The 14,475-nt window shown below is 46.8% G+C and overlaps 1 long non-coding RNA gene across 2 annotated transcripts in view; it reads left to right on the top strand.

Annotated features, from left to right (window-relative positions):
• LOC138471704 (uncharacterized) overlaps window positions 1–14,475 on the top strand; it is a 57,166-nt gene that overhangs the window by 17,622 nt on the left and 25,069 nt on the right. The window lies entirely within an intron of this gene.

Below are 14,475 nucleotides of genomic sequence, written 5' to 3'. Positions count from 1 at the left end.
GTATTAACGTAGGAACATGGAGGGAAGAATAGGCCGTGCGGTTACTACTCTTCCGCCCTTGATCCTGTCGCATGCGCTTTGCCAAGATGTTTGCGAGCTGTCGCTGCTGCTGCCTCGTCTGTAATGCAGAGTGAGGGAATGGTCCTAGGCCATGATCTAACCCTGATGGCACTCACTATGTAGATGTTCTATTGAACAAAACCCAAACGCAGCACCTCACATCTGCACGATTGACGAGATATGAATTGATCTTGTTTGCTCCCCACATCCAAATTAGGAGGTGTTGTGTCCTTAATCCGGCTGAACTCCTACCTTTCCCGCAAAATACTGTTTGCGGTGATGATGAGTCACATGACTGCCTGTATACTACTGAACAAGAAACGAAGGGCAGGATTGATCTTAAGGACACTCCTTTGGATAATGCACAAGGGGAGCTGTTTTGTGATGGCTCCTGCTTCAAATTTTCGGATGGTACATCCACAGCTGCTTATGCAGTCACTACATTAAGTACGGTTGTAGAGACCAAGCGAATTACGCATAACTCCGCGCAGGCCACAGAGATTATAGCACTAACCCGAGCTTGTGAGCTTTCCGAAGGGCTAACGGTGAATATATATACTGACAGTCAGTATGCTTTTGGAGTGGCTCACAACTTTGGGAGACTTTGGTCAGAGAGAGGGTTTCTAACTTCACATGGGACCAAGATTCAGCATGGTCCCCTGATAGTACAATTGCTCTCGGCGCTCGCGCTCCCTAGTCAGTTAGCGATTATGAAATGCGCAGCGCACCACAAGATCACAGATGATGTAGGAAAGGGGAAAGCTTTCGCTGATCAGATATCCAGACAAACGGCCACAGATCTTCACACAGAAATGTATGCTCTAAGAGAAACTAGGGATGCCTATGTAATGGACGAGGATATTGGGTCTGTGCGGGATATCCAAGCTGATGTCACAATGGAAGAATCTAAGAAATGGGCTGAAGGCCTGGGGAAATTAGATGATGATGGTTGTTGGGTGGACACAGTTGAAGGGAAATGGTTACTTCCTAATGCCTACATAGTCATGATGGTTACTATGGCACACGGTCCCACACATGTGTGTGCTCAACAGATCACGAAAATGTTAGAGAAAGTTTGGGTAAATGATAAGATTTCGAAAATTGCTCAGCATTATGTCCAAAATTGCATCATTTGCCTACAGAACAATGTGGGGAAGGGGACAGTAACTCCAAGGGGTAGCTTTGGGCCTCCTTCTGTCCCGTTTGAAGTGAATCATTTTGATTTTATTGAGATGGAGAGGTGCAATAGCTTGCAATATGTCCTTGTGGTCATTTGTGCCTTTAGTAAATGGGTTGAGGCTTTCCCTGTTAAAGATGCTACAGCCATGACCACTGCGAAAATTATGATAAAGGAGTATTTTCCGCGGTTTGGGTTGCCAAGAGTCATTTGGTCGGACAATGGTCCACATCTTGTTGCTGCTGTAATTTTGCAGATATGTACGGCACTGCATATTGATAAGCGATTTCATTCGGCTAGACATCCTTAAAGTGCCGGGTTGGTAGAGAGACATAACGGTATCCTAAAGAACAAGCTCGCTAAGACGTGTGCCGGCACCAAACTAAAATGGCCGGACGCCTTACCGGTCTTGTTACTAGCCATGCACCCTACCCCTCAAACTAAGACTGGGCTCTCTCCATTTGAGGTGGTGATGGGGAGGCCTGCCAATATTTGGGGTCTCCCGAAACCTAAAGCACTGAGAAGTGTTGAGAATGTACTGTTTTCAGACTGCTGTAACCAGTTGACTAAAAATCTGTATTTCATTTATCATCAGGTATGATCAGCTTTACCTGTACGCTACGAGGGCCCAGGTCACAACAACCGGCCTGGAAGCTGGGTCCTGGTGAGAGCATTCGAGCGGTCCTCTTGCCTCGCGTTTCGCTGGCGGGGACCATTCCAGGTTTTGTTGATCACCCAAACGGCAGTGCGGGTGGCTGGAAAGAAGAATTGGATCATGCGACGCATGTCAAGAAACTTCCTCACCCAACGCTGCATATTACAGAAGAAGCAGAACCCCTCGCTAACCCTGCAATCGACGATCCTGAAGCAGCAAATAGCACTGTGAGTGAGTCGAAGAATCTCTCTGAGCCCGTGGGGCTTGGGGAACCGTCCATTTTGTATCCACGTTCTTTGGAAAAGCGATTTCCGGAAACCATTGCTCCGAATTCTGCAACTTCCGTTGCCCCTGATACGTTGCTTCCCTCAGGAAGTGATGTTACCTTATTTCCAGATCAAACAGTACCGGGAACCACCAGATATAATCTTCGGCGGAGAAAATAGACCTACGGCACTGTTCGACTGTGCATTTAAAGAAGGAAAGGATCATCAAGGGCTTGCTGTCATGATCTCTGCTTCCAAAAGATCAGGACTTGCCCGACTCCCTTGGAAGCAGACCCATAACCCCGGTTCCGAGTGCCAGCCAGTCCCAATTGGGACCTTTTGGACCCTGTCCTGGCGCCAGTGGCACCAGGCTCATAAAGATGCCCAGTCCCAGCGCTGGAAGCGCCGGGCTCATAATGCTTGGGTGGACTTACCTGCAGCAGACCATGCTGCTTACTTTCCTGCCAGTTGAACCCCTGATCCTCTTCTGTTTGGGACTACTTTTCCTGTTGGGTGGGGCAGGAGCCACTCCCTAGGTTCAGAACACTGGAACTCTTCTGGAAAGCAGGAACTCTTTTCTTACCTAGGCGTGGCTGTGGAAGGAGACACCTAAGCACTACAGGAGGATATTTAAACCACACCCGATGGATGAATCTTGCTTTGCGTTATTCTGCATTCTCTGCAGCAGAACGCTCATCGTGTCTTCTGCTTCTGATCCTGGGCCTAAGGGAACAAAGGCTTACCATCCTGGAATCCAGTCTTCAGCAGCACCTGTAAAGACAAAGAAAGAACAGGTTAGCACTATGGTCTTCAGTGGCAGCGCATCTCTTACCTGGTCCATCGGCTGTCACCAACGCCTCGCGCTGCATTCCGGCATCTGAAAGACAAAGGCTTACCTACTCTTCGCATGCTCCGGAGGTCTTCGCGCTGCATTCCGGCATCTGAAAGACAAAGGCTTACCTACTCTTCGCATGCTCCGGAGGTCTTCGCACTGCATTCCGGCATCTGAAAGACAAAAGCTTACCAGCTCTTCGCACGCTCCGGAGGCCTTCGGCGCTGCATCCCGCATCTGAAAGACAAAAGAAGGTGCGTTTAAAGACATTGGGCAACTTTATTACTCACGTGCCATTACTCCTTCCCACACCGAATCCAGTGGGTATTCCAGCACCCTTCAGCTTCTCTAAAGCTCCGAACTTGTACCTGCAAGATAAAAGGGATAGTTAGTGCGCATCGTGAAGCAGGCTACAAGCGCTTACTTACGTGCTTCCAGGCGCTTCTATTCCTCACGCGGGTTCGATCCTCAACTCTCATCAGCCCGCCATCCGCCATCGCCGGAACCCTGCAAAACAAGAGATATCATTACAAAAGACTTTTAAGACATTTGAAGTGCCCAGAACTTACCGATCGTGCAGTTAACGACGGACAGCAGTCCTCTGAGGTCAAGAGGCCAGCACCCTTATCCAGTGAAGAAACTGGTTACGGCACCCTGCCCCGAGGCAGATGGAGAGCTCGGCGTTCACTTACCTAAGGTGAGGGCGTTAACCTTTGGGGTTCTACAGGAGAAGAGAAAGGGAAGAGGAGAGAGGCACCCAATAACCCCAGTTCATTAATCCCATATTTTCTATCTGCAGACATCTTACTCTTCGAGTCAGACATACAGTGCACAGAGGTCCAGCCCAAAGAGCCAACCGTGTGTTACACATCACCTTTGAAGATACGGCATTCACCCAGTCAAGACCGGCACCTCTGCGGGAATCAGGTGAGCGTTACAGAACGCAAAGCCTACCGCAAAACTCCCACCCAGGCGCGATGGAAACCTCGGATACCGACCAGCTAGCCCAGTTACTTGGGGAACTAAGAGCAGAAGTGCATGCAGCCCGTCAGGAAACGAATGCTCTAAGAAGGGAACTGATTATTTCCAAGGAGCGAACAGACGATCTCGCTAGACAATTGCTACAGTCACAAGCCGGACAAACTCCGTTACCCGCATCAGGGGCAAATCTTCCTTCAACAGATCAACCTACCTGGGAATGCACCTCTGGCTCCGCCCGAACGATTTTCTGGTGACCCAAAGAGGTTTGCAGTATTTATTAATCAGTGCCGGTTGCACTTCTTATGCCGGCCAGCAGCCTTTCCAACTGATCAAGCTAAGGTAGCTTTCGTGCTTTCGTACCTTAGTGGCAATGCGGCAGACTGGTCGATCCCTCTAGTTAATCAAGATGATCCGGTTCTCCATGATTTTCAAGCTTTTCAGCTCAGTATGGAAAAACTGTTTGCAAGACATTCACAGGGGCAGGCCTTGGACAATGAGCTCCTTTCATTGCGACAGGGTAATCAAGACCTTTTGGCTTATATTGCGTCTTTCAACAGACTGATAGTGGAAACTCGATGGCCTGAGGACAAAAGGATTACGCTGTTTTATAGAGGTCTACGTGGAGAGCTCAAAGATGTGTTAGCCCAAGTAGTGAATCCCCCGCAAGACTGTTCGGACTATATTGACTTAGTCGTTCAAATTGACCACAGACTGCAGAACAGGCAGGCCGATCGTTCCAAGTTTGATGCTCGAGTATTTTCCAAACCACCAACTCCTACCAAAGGAGTAGACTCCTGGGAACCCATGCAAATAGGGGGCCTGAAAGGACCACTAACACAAAAGGAGCGGGAAAGGAGAAAACAGCTGCAATTATGCCTCTATTGCGGAAACTCGGGGCACTTTCTTCGAGTCTGTCCGGTGAAACCAGCAAGAAGGCAGTAGGAGCTGCAGTTACCAGGGTCACAAACTCTGAGCAGGGAAACGACCTCGCCGGACAAGAATAGAGGTCCTCTTGCTGAGCGTTAAAACCAGTTCCGTGACCTCGCATTTCGTGATACCTATGGCCCTCATTAGCCCTGAACATCCGGATCGTTTACATGCGTTTGAAGCTTACGTCGACAGCGGTGCCATCGGCAATTATGTGGATCATGAAATGGTTTTGAGGATGAATCTGACTCTTTGTCCAAAGGCTGTAAAGGACGTCATTACTACGGTGGATGGTACGGAGATAGCCTCCGGACCAGTAACGCATACCACCCAAGAAGTGATGCTAGTAAGTCAAGATGGACACCATGAGAAGATCGTGTTCGATGTGATCAAGGCCCCTCAGTTCCAGATTATTCTAGGAATTCCTTGGTTAGAGAAGCACAATCCTCAGATCGATTGGCGAGCAAGAACGGTTCAGTTTCCTCCAGAATGTGTCTCTACTTGTCACCCTCGACCTGGTGTTGCACTGGCAGCAATTTCCTCGGAGGCTCCCCAGTTACCTCCTGAATACCTAGAATTCCAAGATGTTTTCCGGAAGGATCAGGCTAACTCTCTACCTCCTCATAGGTCTTATGACTGCCAGATAGACCTGATACCTGGATCTACTCCTCCTTGTAGTAGAATGTATGCCCTCACCGAGCCTGAGAATCTTCACCTCCGACAATACCTGGATCAATACCTAGCGAATGGGTTTATTCGTCCTTCCAAGTCCCCTGCTTCCTCAGATTTGTTCTTCGTTCCAAAAAAAGAAGGGGACCTTAGAACTTGTATAGATTATCGCGCCCTGAACCAGATCACCGTTAATAATAGATATCCGTTACCTTTGATCCCTGAACTCCTGGACCAAGTCAGAAAAGCATGCATATATACAAAGCTGGATCTTAGAGGAGCCTACCACTTGGTACGAGTAAAAGAGGGCGATGAATGGAAGACGGCCTTCCGCACCAAGTATGGGCTATTTGAATATCAGGTCATGCCCTTCGGACTTTGCAATGCCCCGGCCGCCTTTCAATATTTTATGAACGATGTCCTCAGAGAGCTCATAGATGTGTGTGTTGTTGTTTACATTGACGACATCCTCGTTTATTCTTCACCGGAAACTGAACATCGGAAACCCGTGAAAATGGTCCTCGAGAGATTGCGTCAACACAAACTTTTCGCTAAGTTGGAAAAATGTGTTTTCAGCGTGACTGAAGTTGAATTCTTGGGATTCATATTATCACCTAGCGGAGTGCGTATGGATTCAAAGAAGGTCGATGCAATTCTCAAATGGCCATCGCCATCCTCTGTAAAAGGTGTTCAAAGCATGTTAGACTTCGCTAACTTTTACCGCAGGTTTATCCCCGAATTCTCTCGAATAGTCCAGCCCATCACCGCCTTGTTAAAGAAAAACAAATGTTTTGAATGGTCTACCGAGGCGGCACAAGCTTTCCAGAATTTGAAGACTAGATTTATCTCTGCACCGATCTTAAAACATCCTCGCCCAGAACTCCCCTACATCGTTGAAACTGATGCTTCGAGTCTTGCCATGGGGGCAGTTCTATCACAAAAGGACCCAGTAACCAATCAGTTGCATCCCGTGGCATTTTGGTCCCGCAAATTCTCGCCTCCTGAAATCAATTACACTATTACTGATAAGGAACTTCTAGCTATCAAGTCCGCCTTTAAGGCTTGGCGGCATTATCTTCTGGGGCCCGACACACCGTTACTGTGATTACAGATCACCGAAACCTGCAATATTTGAAAACTGCAAAAGCTCAATCCTCTAGGCAACTCCGTTGGGCACTATTCTTTGCCGAGTTTGACTTCATAATTACCTATCGACCTGGTACAAAAAACGGTAAAGCTGATGCCCTTTCTCGGATGGGAGTGGAAGAACATTTGATCAATCCTAAACCTGTACCTATCATTCCCGAACAAAGAATTCTAGGTGTAATCGCCACACAATCCATAGAGGAAGTTAAGGATAAAGCCAGGCTACTGGTAACTCCAGCAGACATACAGAATTGGCATCTGCAGGGAAAGGACTTTACGGTGAAGGACAACCTATTATATTTCCAAGAACGGTTATACCTGCCCAGCACAGATTTACAGAAAAAGGTAATCTCTTGTTATCACGATTCTTTAATGGAAGGACATCCCGGTATGACCAAGACCTCGGAAAAGATCAAGCGCTACTTCTGGTGGCCGTCTTGGAAAAAAGATATCAGAGACTTTATAATGTCCTGTGGAGTATGCGCCCAAAACAAGAGTCAAAAGGAAAAACCAGCCGGCCTCTTACGCCCTATTGACATCCCGCCTCGCCCTTGGCATACGCTTTCTATGGACTTCATCACTGATCTACCTCCATGCTCCGGATACAATACGATCCTAGTAATCGTGGACCTATTCTCCAAGATGGCGCATTTCATTCCACTCAAAGGCTTACCAACAGCAGCAACTCTGGCCCAAGAATTTCTCAAAAACATCGTCCGACTGCACAGTTTTCCTTCAGTTCTAATTTCGGATCGAGGTAGTCAATTTATTTCTCATTTTTGGCGAAGTTGCTGTCGGTCGGCTCAAATTGATGTGAGACTTTCGACCAGCCACCACCCTCAAACCGACGGACAAACCGAGAGGACGAATCAAACTCTGGAACAGTATTTGCGCTGCATGCTACAACAAACTGAAAAAACTTGGAAAGATATCCTTTGGATAGCCGAATATGCCTACAATAACTCTGTCCACTCGGGAACTGGGAAGACCCCGTTTTTTCTTTTATACGGTAGTCACCCTCGAACCTCGGAGTTGGATCCACTCCAAGATCTTGGAACACCAGCAGTAGACCACCTGCATTGTACAATCACCCAAGCCTTTAAGGAAGCCGTTTCTCACCTTCAAAGGGCTAAAGAACAATACAAGAAAGGAGCAGACCAACATCGGAAGGAAGCCCCCCAATATCAAGTAGGAGATCAAGTCTGGTTATCCACCAAATATCTACCTCTAAAAGGACCACACACATTCAACCCAAGATACCTTGGTCCCTATTCCATCACTACCATAGTAAATCCAGTAGCGGTCAAGTTGGACTTGCCCCCTCACATGAAGATACATCCGGTCTTCCACGTCTCTCTATTAAAAACCGTGCAACCTCAAACCCGACTAACTACATCTCCAAAACCTATTCTAGTTGATGGAGAACTCGAGTTTGAAGTCAAAAGCATCCTGGATTCCAAGATCTCCAAATCTAAACTATTTTACCTGATTGACTGGAAAGGCTACGGTCCCCAAGAAAGATCCTGGGAACCTGCAGAATATGTCCACGCGCCTCGTCTAATCAAAAGATTTCATCGAACATTTCCTAACAAGCCCAAACCCCCGGAGAAGCCCGGTTTGGGAGGGGCCTTGAGGGGGGGGCTGTCATGATCTCTGCTTCCAAAAGATCAGGACTTGCCCGACTCCCTTGGAAGCAGACCCATAACCCCGGTTCCGAGTGCCAGCCAGTCCCAATTGGGACCTTTTGGACCCTGTCCTGGCACCAGTGGCACCAGGCTCATAAAGATGCCCAGTCCCAGTGCTGGAAGCGCCGGGCTCATAATGCTTGGGTGGACTTACCTGCAGCAGACCATGCTGCTTACTTACCTGCCAGTTGAACCCCTGATCCTCTTCTGTTTGGGACTACTTTTCCTGTTGGGTGGGGCAGGAGCCACTCCCTAGGTTCAGAACACTGGAACTCTTCTGGAAAGCAGGAACTCTTTTCTTACCTAGGCGTGGCTGTGGAAGGAGACACCTAAGCACTACAGGAGGCTATTTAAACCACACCCGATGGATGAATCTTGCTTTGCGTTATTCTGCATTCTCTGCAGCAGAACGCTCATCGTGTCTTCTGCTTCTGATCCTGGGCCTAAGGGAACAAAGGCTTACCATCCTGGAATCCAGTCTTCAGCAGCACCTGTAAAGACAAAGAAAGAACAGGTTAGCACTACGGTCTTCAGTGGCAGCGCATCTCTTACCTGGTCCATCGGCTGTCACCAACGCCTCGCGCTGCATTCCGGCATCTGAAAGACAAAGGCTTACCTACTCTTCGCATGCTCCGGAGGTCTTCGCGCTGCATTCCGGCATCTAAAAGACAAATGCTTACCTACTCTTCGCATGCTCCGGAGGTCTTCGCACTGCATTCCGGCATCTGAAAGACAAAAGCTTACCAGCTCTTCGCACGCTCCGGAGGCCTTCGGCGCTGCATCCCGCATCTGAAAGACAAAAGAAGGTGCGTTTAAAGACATTGGGCAACTTTATTACTCACGTGCCATTACTCCTTCCCACGCCGAATCCAGTGGGTATTCCAGCACCCTTCAGCTTCTCTAAAGCTCAGAACTTGTACCTGCAAGATAAAAGGGACAGTTAGTGCGCATCGTGAAGCAGGCTACAAGCGCTTACTTACGTGCTTCCAGGCGCTTCTATTCCTCACGCGGGTTCGATCCTCAACTCTCATCAGCCCGCCATCCGCCATCGCCGGAACCCTGCAAAACAAGAGATATCATTACAAAAGACTTTTAAGACATTTGAAGTGCCCAGAACTTACCGTTCGTGCAGTTAACGACGGACAGCAGTCCTCTGAGGTCAAGAGGCCAGCACCCTTATCCAGTGAAGAAACTGGTTACGGCACCCTGCCCCGAGGCAGATGGAGAGCTCGGCGTTCACTTACCTAAGGTGAGGGCGTTAACCTTTGGGGTTCTACAGGAGAAGAGAAAGGGAAGAGGAGAGAGGCACCCAATAACCCCAGTTCATTAATCCCATATTTTCTATCTGCAGACATCTTACTCTTCGAGTCAGACATACAGTGCACAGAGGTCCAGCCCAAAGAGCCAACCGTGTGTTACACATCACCTTTGAAGATACGGCATTCACCCAGTCAAGACCGGCGCCTCTGCGGGACTCAGGTGAGCGTTACATTTGCTTTTGCCCAAATTTGAGAAAGGGGATTCTGTTGGCTAGGGTTGGGGAAGGACTAAGAAGCCGCGCGACCGGGGGGGTCGCCAGAAACAAACATTGGGGTTTCCATCCGAAGACTACGATGCCTGCCACCGGTACTGCTCGTATTGGACTTGTAAATAAGGGGGCGACCAACTTGGACAATGAACAATGTGCCTGGGCCACGAAAACGTATTGCTGTGTTTGTATGATAATAATTGGGGTTTTTATATTAACTGCTTTAGGATTTTGGTACATCAAGGAGATTTATCCTCTAGAGCCTCTTTTACCAACTGAAATTGCACCTACTGTTTTTCTCCTTTTGTACATTTGCATACTCTGTCACCTAGGGACTCTCAGCATAGAGAGAAGTATCACAACAATACTTTAATGTTGATTATGAATCCGTCACATGCCATTTTTAACAAAACCAATTGTTGGGTCTGCTCGGGGCTAGGTTGGTATATTCATCCCTTAGCTTTGACGACTGCTTGTTATGCCTCTCTTAGAGCACTGTTCTTTGGCCGATGGATCTGACTCCCCTGGGATGCTCGCTTTTCGCAAATAGGAGTAATCTTAACATTGCTTCAATTAGGCCTTCTGATAGACTATCTCGTCCTTTCTAATCTTTGGTTTCCTTTAAAATGGCTCTGATAGGCAATAAGGATGCCGTGCCTCCTTCTTACTCTGTTAACCATAGCCCCGATTCAGTTTCTTTCTGCATACAGAGGAATGGCACCCGGTCAATGGGAGATTTTAAAAACTGTGCCAACGTTACAAATTTGACTGGGGAAAACAGACCTTTGTATGTAGGCGAACCTGTCTATTTCGTTTGCGGTAGTGTAGCATTTACATGGTTGCCCAGGGATTGGCAGGGAACCTGTTATTTAAGGATCCTGTTACCTGGGGTGTTCATAGCAAGCACTCTTGAAGTTTCAAAGGCTCGTCCACGGCGGGACGAGAATGATGATTCCCCCGCACAAGTCCTGGGAGATATAGCAAAATCAGTTGTGCCATTCTGGGGGCAGATAGCAAATTCCGAAGACATCAGGAGACTAGCGAGAGTACTGGAGAGAACCATCAACCGGACCACAGATATACTCTATAACATGACATTAGAGCAGAAAGCGATAAGATTAGTAGCACTCCAGAACCGGATGGCATTAGATGTCATTCTGGCTGAACGTGGTGGAGTATGTAAATTAGTGGAGTCCGCTTGCTGTGTTTTCGTACCAGACTCCTCCCCAACCATTTTTAAAGCAATTCAGAATCTGCACGTCCTTAGCTCAGAAGTGCATATTCCCGAGGGGAACTGGAATCTTAGTGTTTGGTTTTGTGATTTCTTGCGATCTTGGGGTTGGAAGGTGCTTTCAGTCTTGCTGATCATTTTGGGAATTCTGCTATTCCTTTGTTGTTGTATCCAATGTCTGCCTAGTATATGTTCGATGCTAGGGGGATGTTGTGCTCAGGCGATAGGAACAATAGAACATAAAGTATATGCCCGGACAAAACTTCCAAGGAGTATGTGTTAAAAGAGATCTTAGTGAACGACCTGATGGCCATAGATATCTCTGACAGCGATTCAGGGTGTATGGACGATGACGTATGGAGTTACTTGCAAGGAGATCAGAAGTAGTCTTAGCACTTGGCATAGGCCAAAAGGAGGGTTTGTCAAACTGGATATTAAATTATGCCTCCTATTGTGACGATTGAATGTATATTGCCCTACGCCAAGTCGCTTAAAACTGTACGTGAATAACTCGTTACGGCAAGGTCTTGACCTTAGAAATTGATGTAAGCCGCCATCTTGAATCAAGCCGCCATTTTAGGTTCTCTTGCTGTGTAAAAGTCACCCTGTACATCAAAATGGTGGACGATGCCATTCCGAACAGAATCTGGTCATCATGATCTCAGTACAGCTAATGTATAACTTGCCTGCAGGCCACTTGTTAGGGTCGCAAACTGAGACCTTGTCCTTCTGTTGACCTGTGTGTAAATGGATTACCTGTATAAACGGAACTGATCTATGCGCATACTGATGTATATATTAAAAGTTGACCTGGCAGAGACCTTAGACCAGTAGTACATTCATGGAATGGTTAACCCATGAAGGGGTTGGACAAAAGGCTGGAGAAATGTATAAAAGCCTGATTGTCCCAATGTACAGTCTCTCACTGAATACATCGAACCCCGTTGAAGTTCGTTGTGTTGTACTGAGGGCCGATAGCTATTCGATCTGTCATTGACTTTGTCACTGCTTGACCTTAAAATAAAGTACTTTGTATTTTCCTTTGTAACCGGTGTTTGGCGTGTTTCCTTTGGGCTTCCCGGACTCATATTATTTTTCTGTTTTCACAAATCCAGGAGACACTGTGAACTGGGTATCAAAGAACAGAGAGTGGTTTATTTCACTCATATATAATTTGCTTCATACATTATTCTGCATTATTTAGATCGACCTATATTTATTGTATTTGTTTGTTAATTTGCATGGCGCCGAAATCTGGCGGGCATCGGGGCGCACTGTTACACAGGTTTACAAACACAGAAAAATGGGACAAAGGAGAGGAGCGAAAAAACCCTGCAGACACTGTTAGACGGGGATCGGCGAAATGCCCTTGTGTTTACTTCCTGTCTTAAGTTTAGAGGGAGTGAGTTCCAAATCTTAGCTTAGCAGACGGGGAAGGATCGTGAGGCCGTTGGTAAGTTTAAAGGTAGAATAGTTGTCCTCAGTGGAGTAACTTTGCTGAAAATGTTGGGGCGGGGGGGACATGACATCTGAAGAAAAGGTGCTCCAGCCAAATGAATGGGAACAAAATGGTGGGCCAAGAAAGTTGGGGGGGACAAACACCCCTGTCCCCCCTTTAAATTACGCCCATGGTTGACCTGTGCCCAGGTTGAAGAGCGCAAGGTTCTGGTTGGTTTGTAATGAGACACCAGTGATTTCAAAGAAAGAGGGTCAGATCCATCAAGGCATCCATGGAGCAAGGTAGCCACCTTGAAATGTATGCGTTCACGCACCGGAAGCCAATGCAGGTCTTCTCTTTGTTTGGAGATATGTTCTCTCCTGGGTATTGCTTTCATGATGCGAACAGCATCGTTCTGAATAATTAGACATTTTTGAAGACAAGTATTGTTCGCACCAGTCAGACGGGAATTGCAGTAATCCAGCCTCGAAAGAATGATTGCTCTGGCTATGGTCATGCACTTCTTCTCTGAAAGGAAAGGTTGGATGTTTTTTGATAGGTGGAGGTTGTACGTGCAATTCCCAGCAACCTGGTTTATGGTTTTAGGGAGGTAGGTGCCCCATGTTTTTACTTTACTTAGTACTGGGATGCTTCAATTCTGTATTTTAAAGCTCAGGTAGTGGGGGGTTCGATTTGATCCTTGCCTGAGGAGAACTGAAGATCATTAGTTTGGTTTTACCTCCATTAAGCACATCCAGATATATGCATCAATTCATTCACATCTGTTTGTTTGGAAGTGTTTTAAGACATTTTATCATGGCAATAAGTCATCATTATGTGCACAGAACAAGAGAACATCCCAACCTCTCCCAGTGTTTAGAGAAGGGAGGGGGGGGTAGTTATGCAGAAAGGGTGTTTTAGGTGCAGTAAATAATGGCAGCTTCAAAAGAGTGATTATCGCCTAAAGAGCCATAGGTAAACAACCAGGGTCGACACTAACAATATGGAGCACAACTTGACGCCCATCTGGGGTAGATGAATTTCAACAGAGTGTTTCGGCAAAGTGGATGGATCGACTTCCTCAGGACCAAAATTGTGCCCTGGTGTGGTTTAAGGAAATGAATATTAAAATGAATGTTAATGTTAAATAACCAGTTCAAATTATAGAGGAAAATGGCTGGGGTGCTGCAACTCACCTGCTGTCAATGGATGCAGATATAGGAATACAGCTGCAGATTAAATACCAGGATTTGGAACATGCATTCTCAAGTTTAGGAGAGTGTTTGAAACAAAATGATGGTGGTGGTAATTAAGGACCTTGATGTTATTAAAAACAGAAAAAGGTGTTGGTACCGCACCATGCATGGAAGGACGCATACCTAATTTGTGGGTTCGGTAACTCTTATTCAGTGAATGGTGAAGGAGAATTGCTCGAGGCCCTCCTGTCTAGAAAAGTGACAATGTACAAGTGGCAGGCAAGTCAAGTGTATCGAGCTGCTCTTTCAAAGCCCTACTGTAAATGCTTGGACTCTCTGTGCACCCTTGTGGCACTCGAGTAAATGTAAACGAGCGTCCTTCTAAGGTGAACGCAAACAAATATCTACTAACCACATGTACGGGAATACTATAAGAAGGCATTCTTAAGTCCACCACACTGAAATGAGTAGCAGAAGCTGGGATCATTGTTAATATCGTGGTTACATCAGGCACAATTGGAAATTGTGGAGCAACAATCTTGTTGATAGCACACAAATCAATAATAAAACGGAAAGGAATCGCATTATCCCCTTTCCTGCACACCGGTAAAATCGGGCTATTGCAAAAAAACTTCCTGCAATTTCTTCGATTACTCCACGATGGACAAAATCAGAAACTTTGCT

This window comes from Ambystoma mexicanum, chromosome 8, assembly GCF_040938575.1.
Source record: "Ambystoma mexicanum isolate Mex_15411 chromosome 8, UKY_AmexF1_1, whole genome shotgun sequence".
Classification (NCBI taxonomy): domain Eukaryota; kingdom Metazoa; phylum Chordata; class Amphibia; order Caudata; family Ambystomatidae; genus Ambystoma; species Ambystoma mexicanum.
Note: the sequence above shows the minus strand (reverse complement) of the source record. Positions and strands in the feature narration are given on the sequence as shown.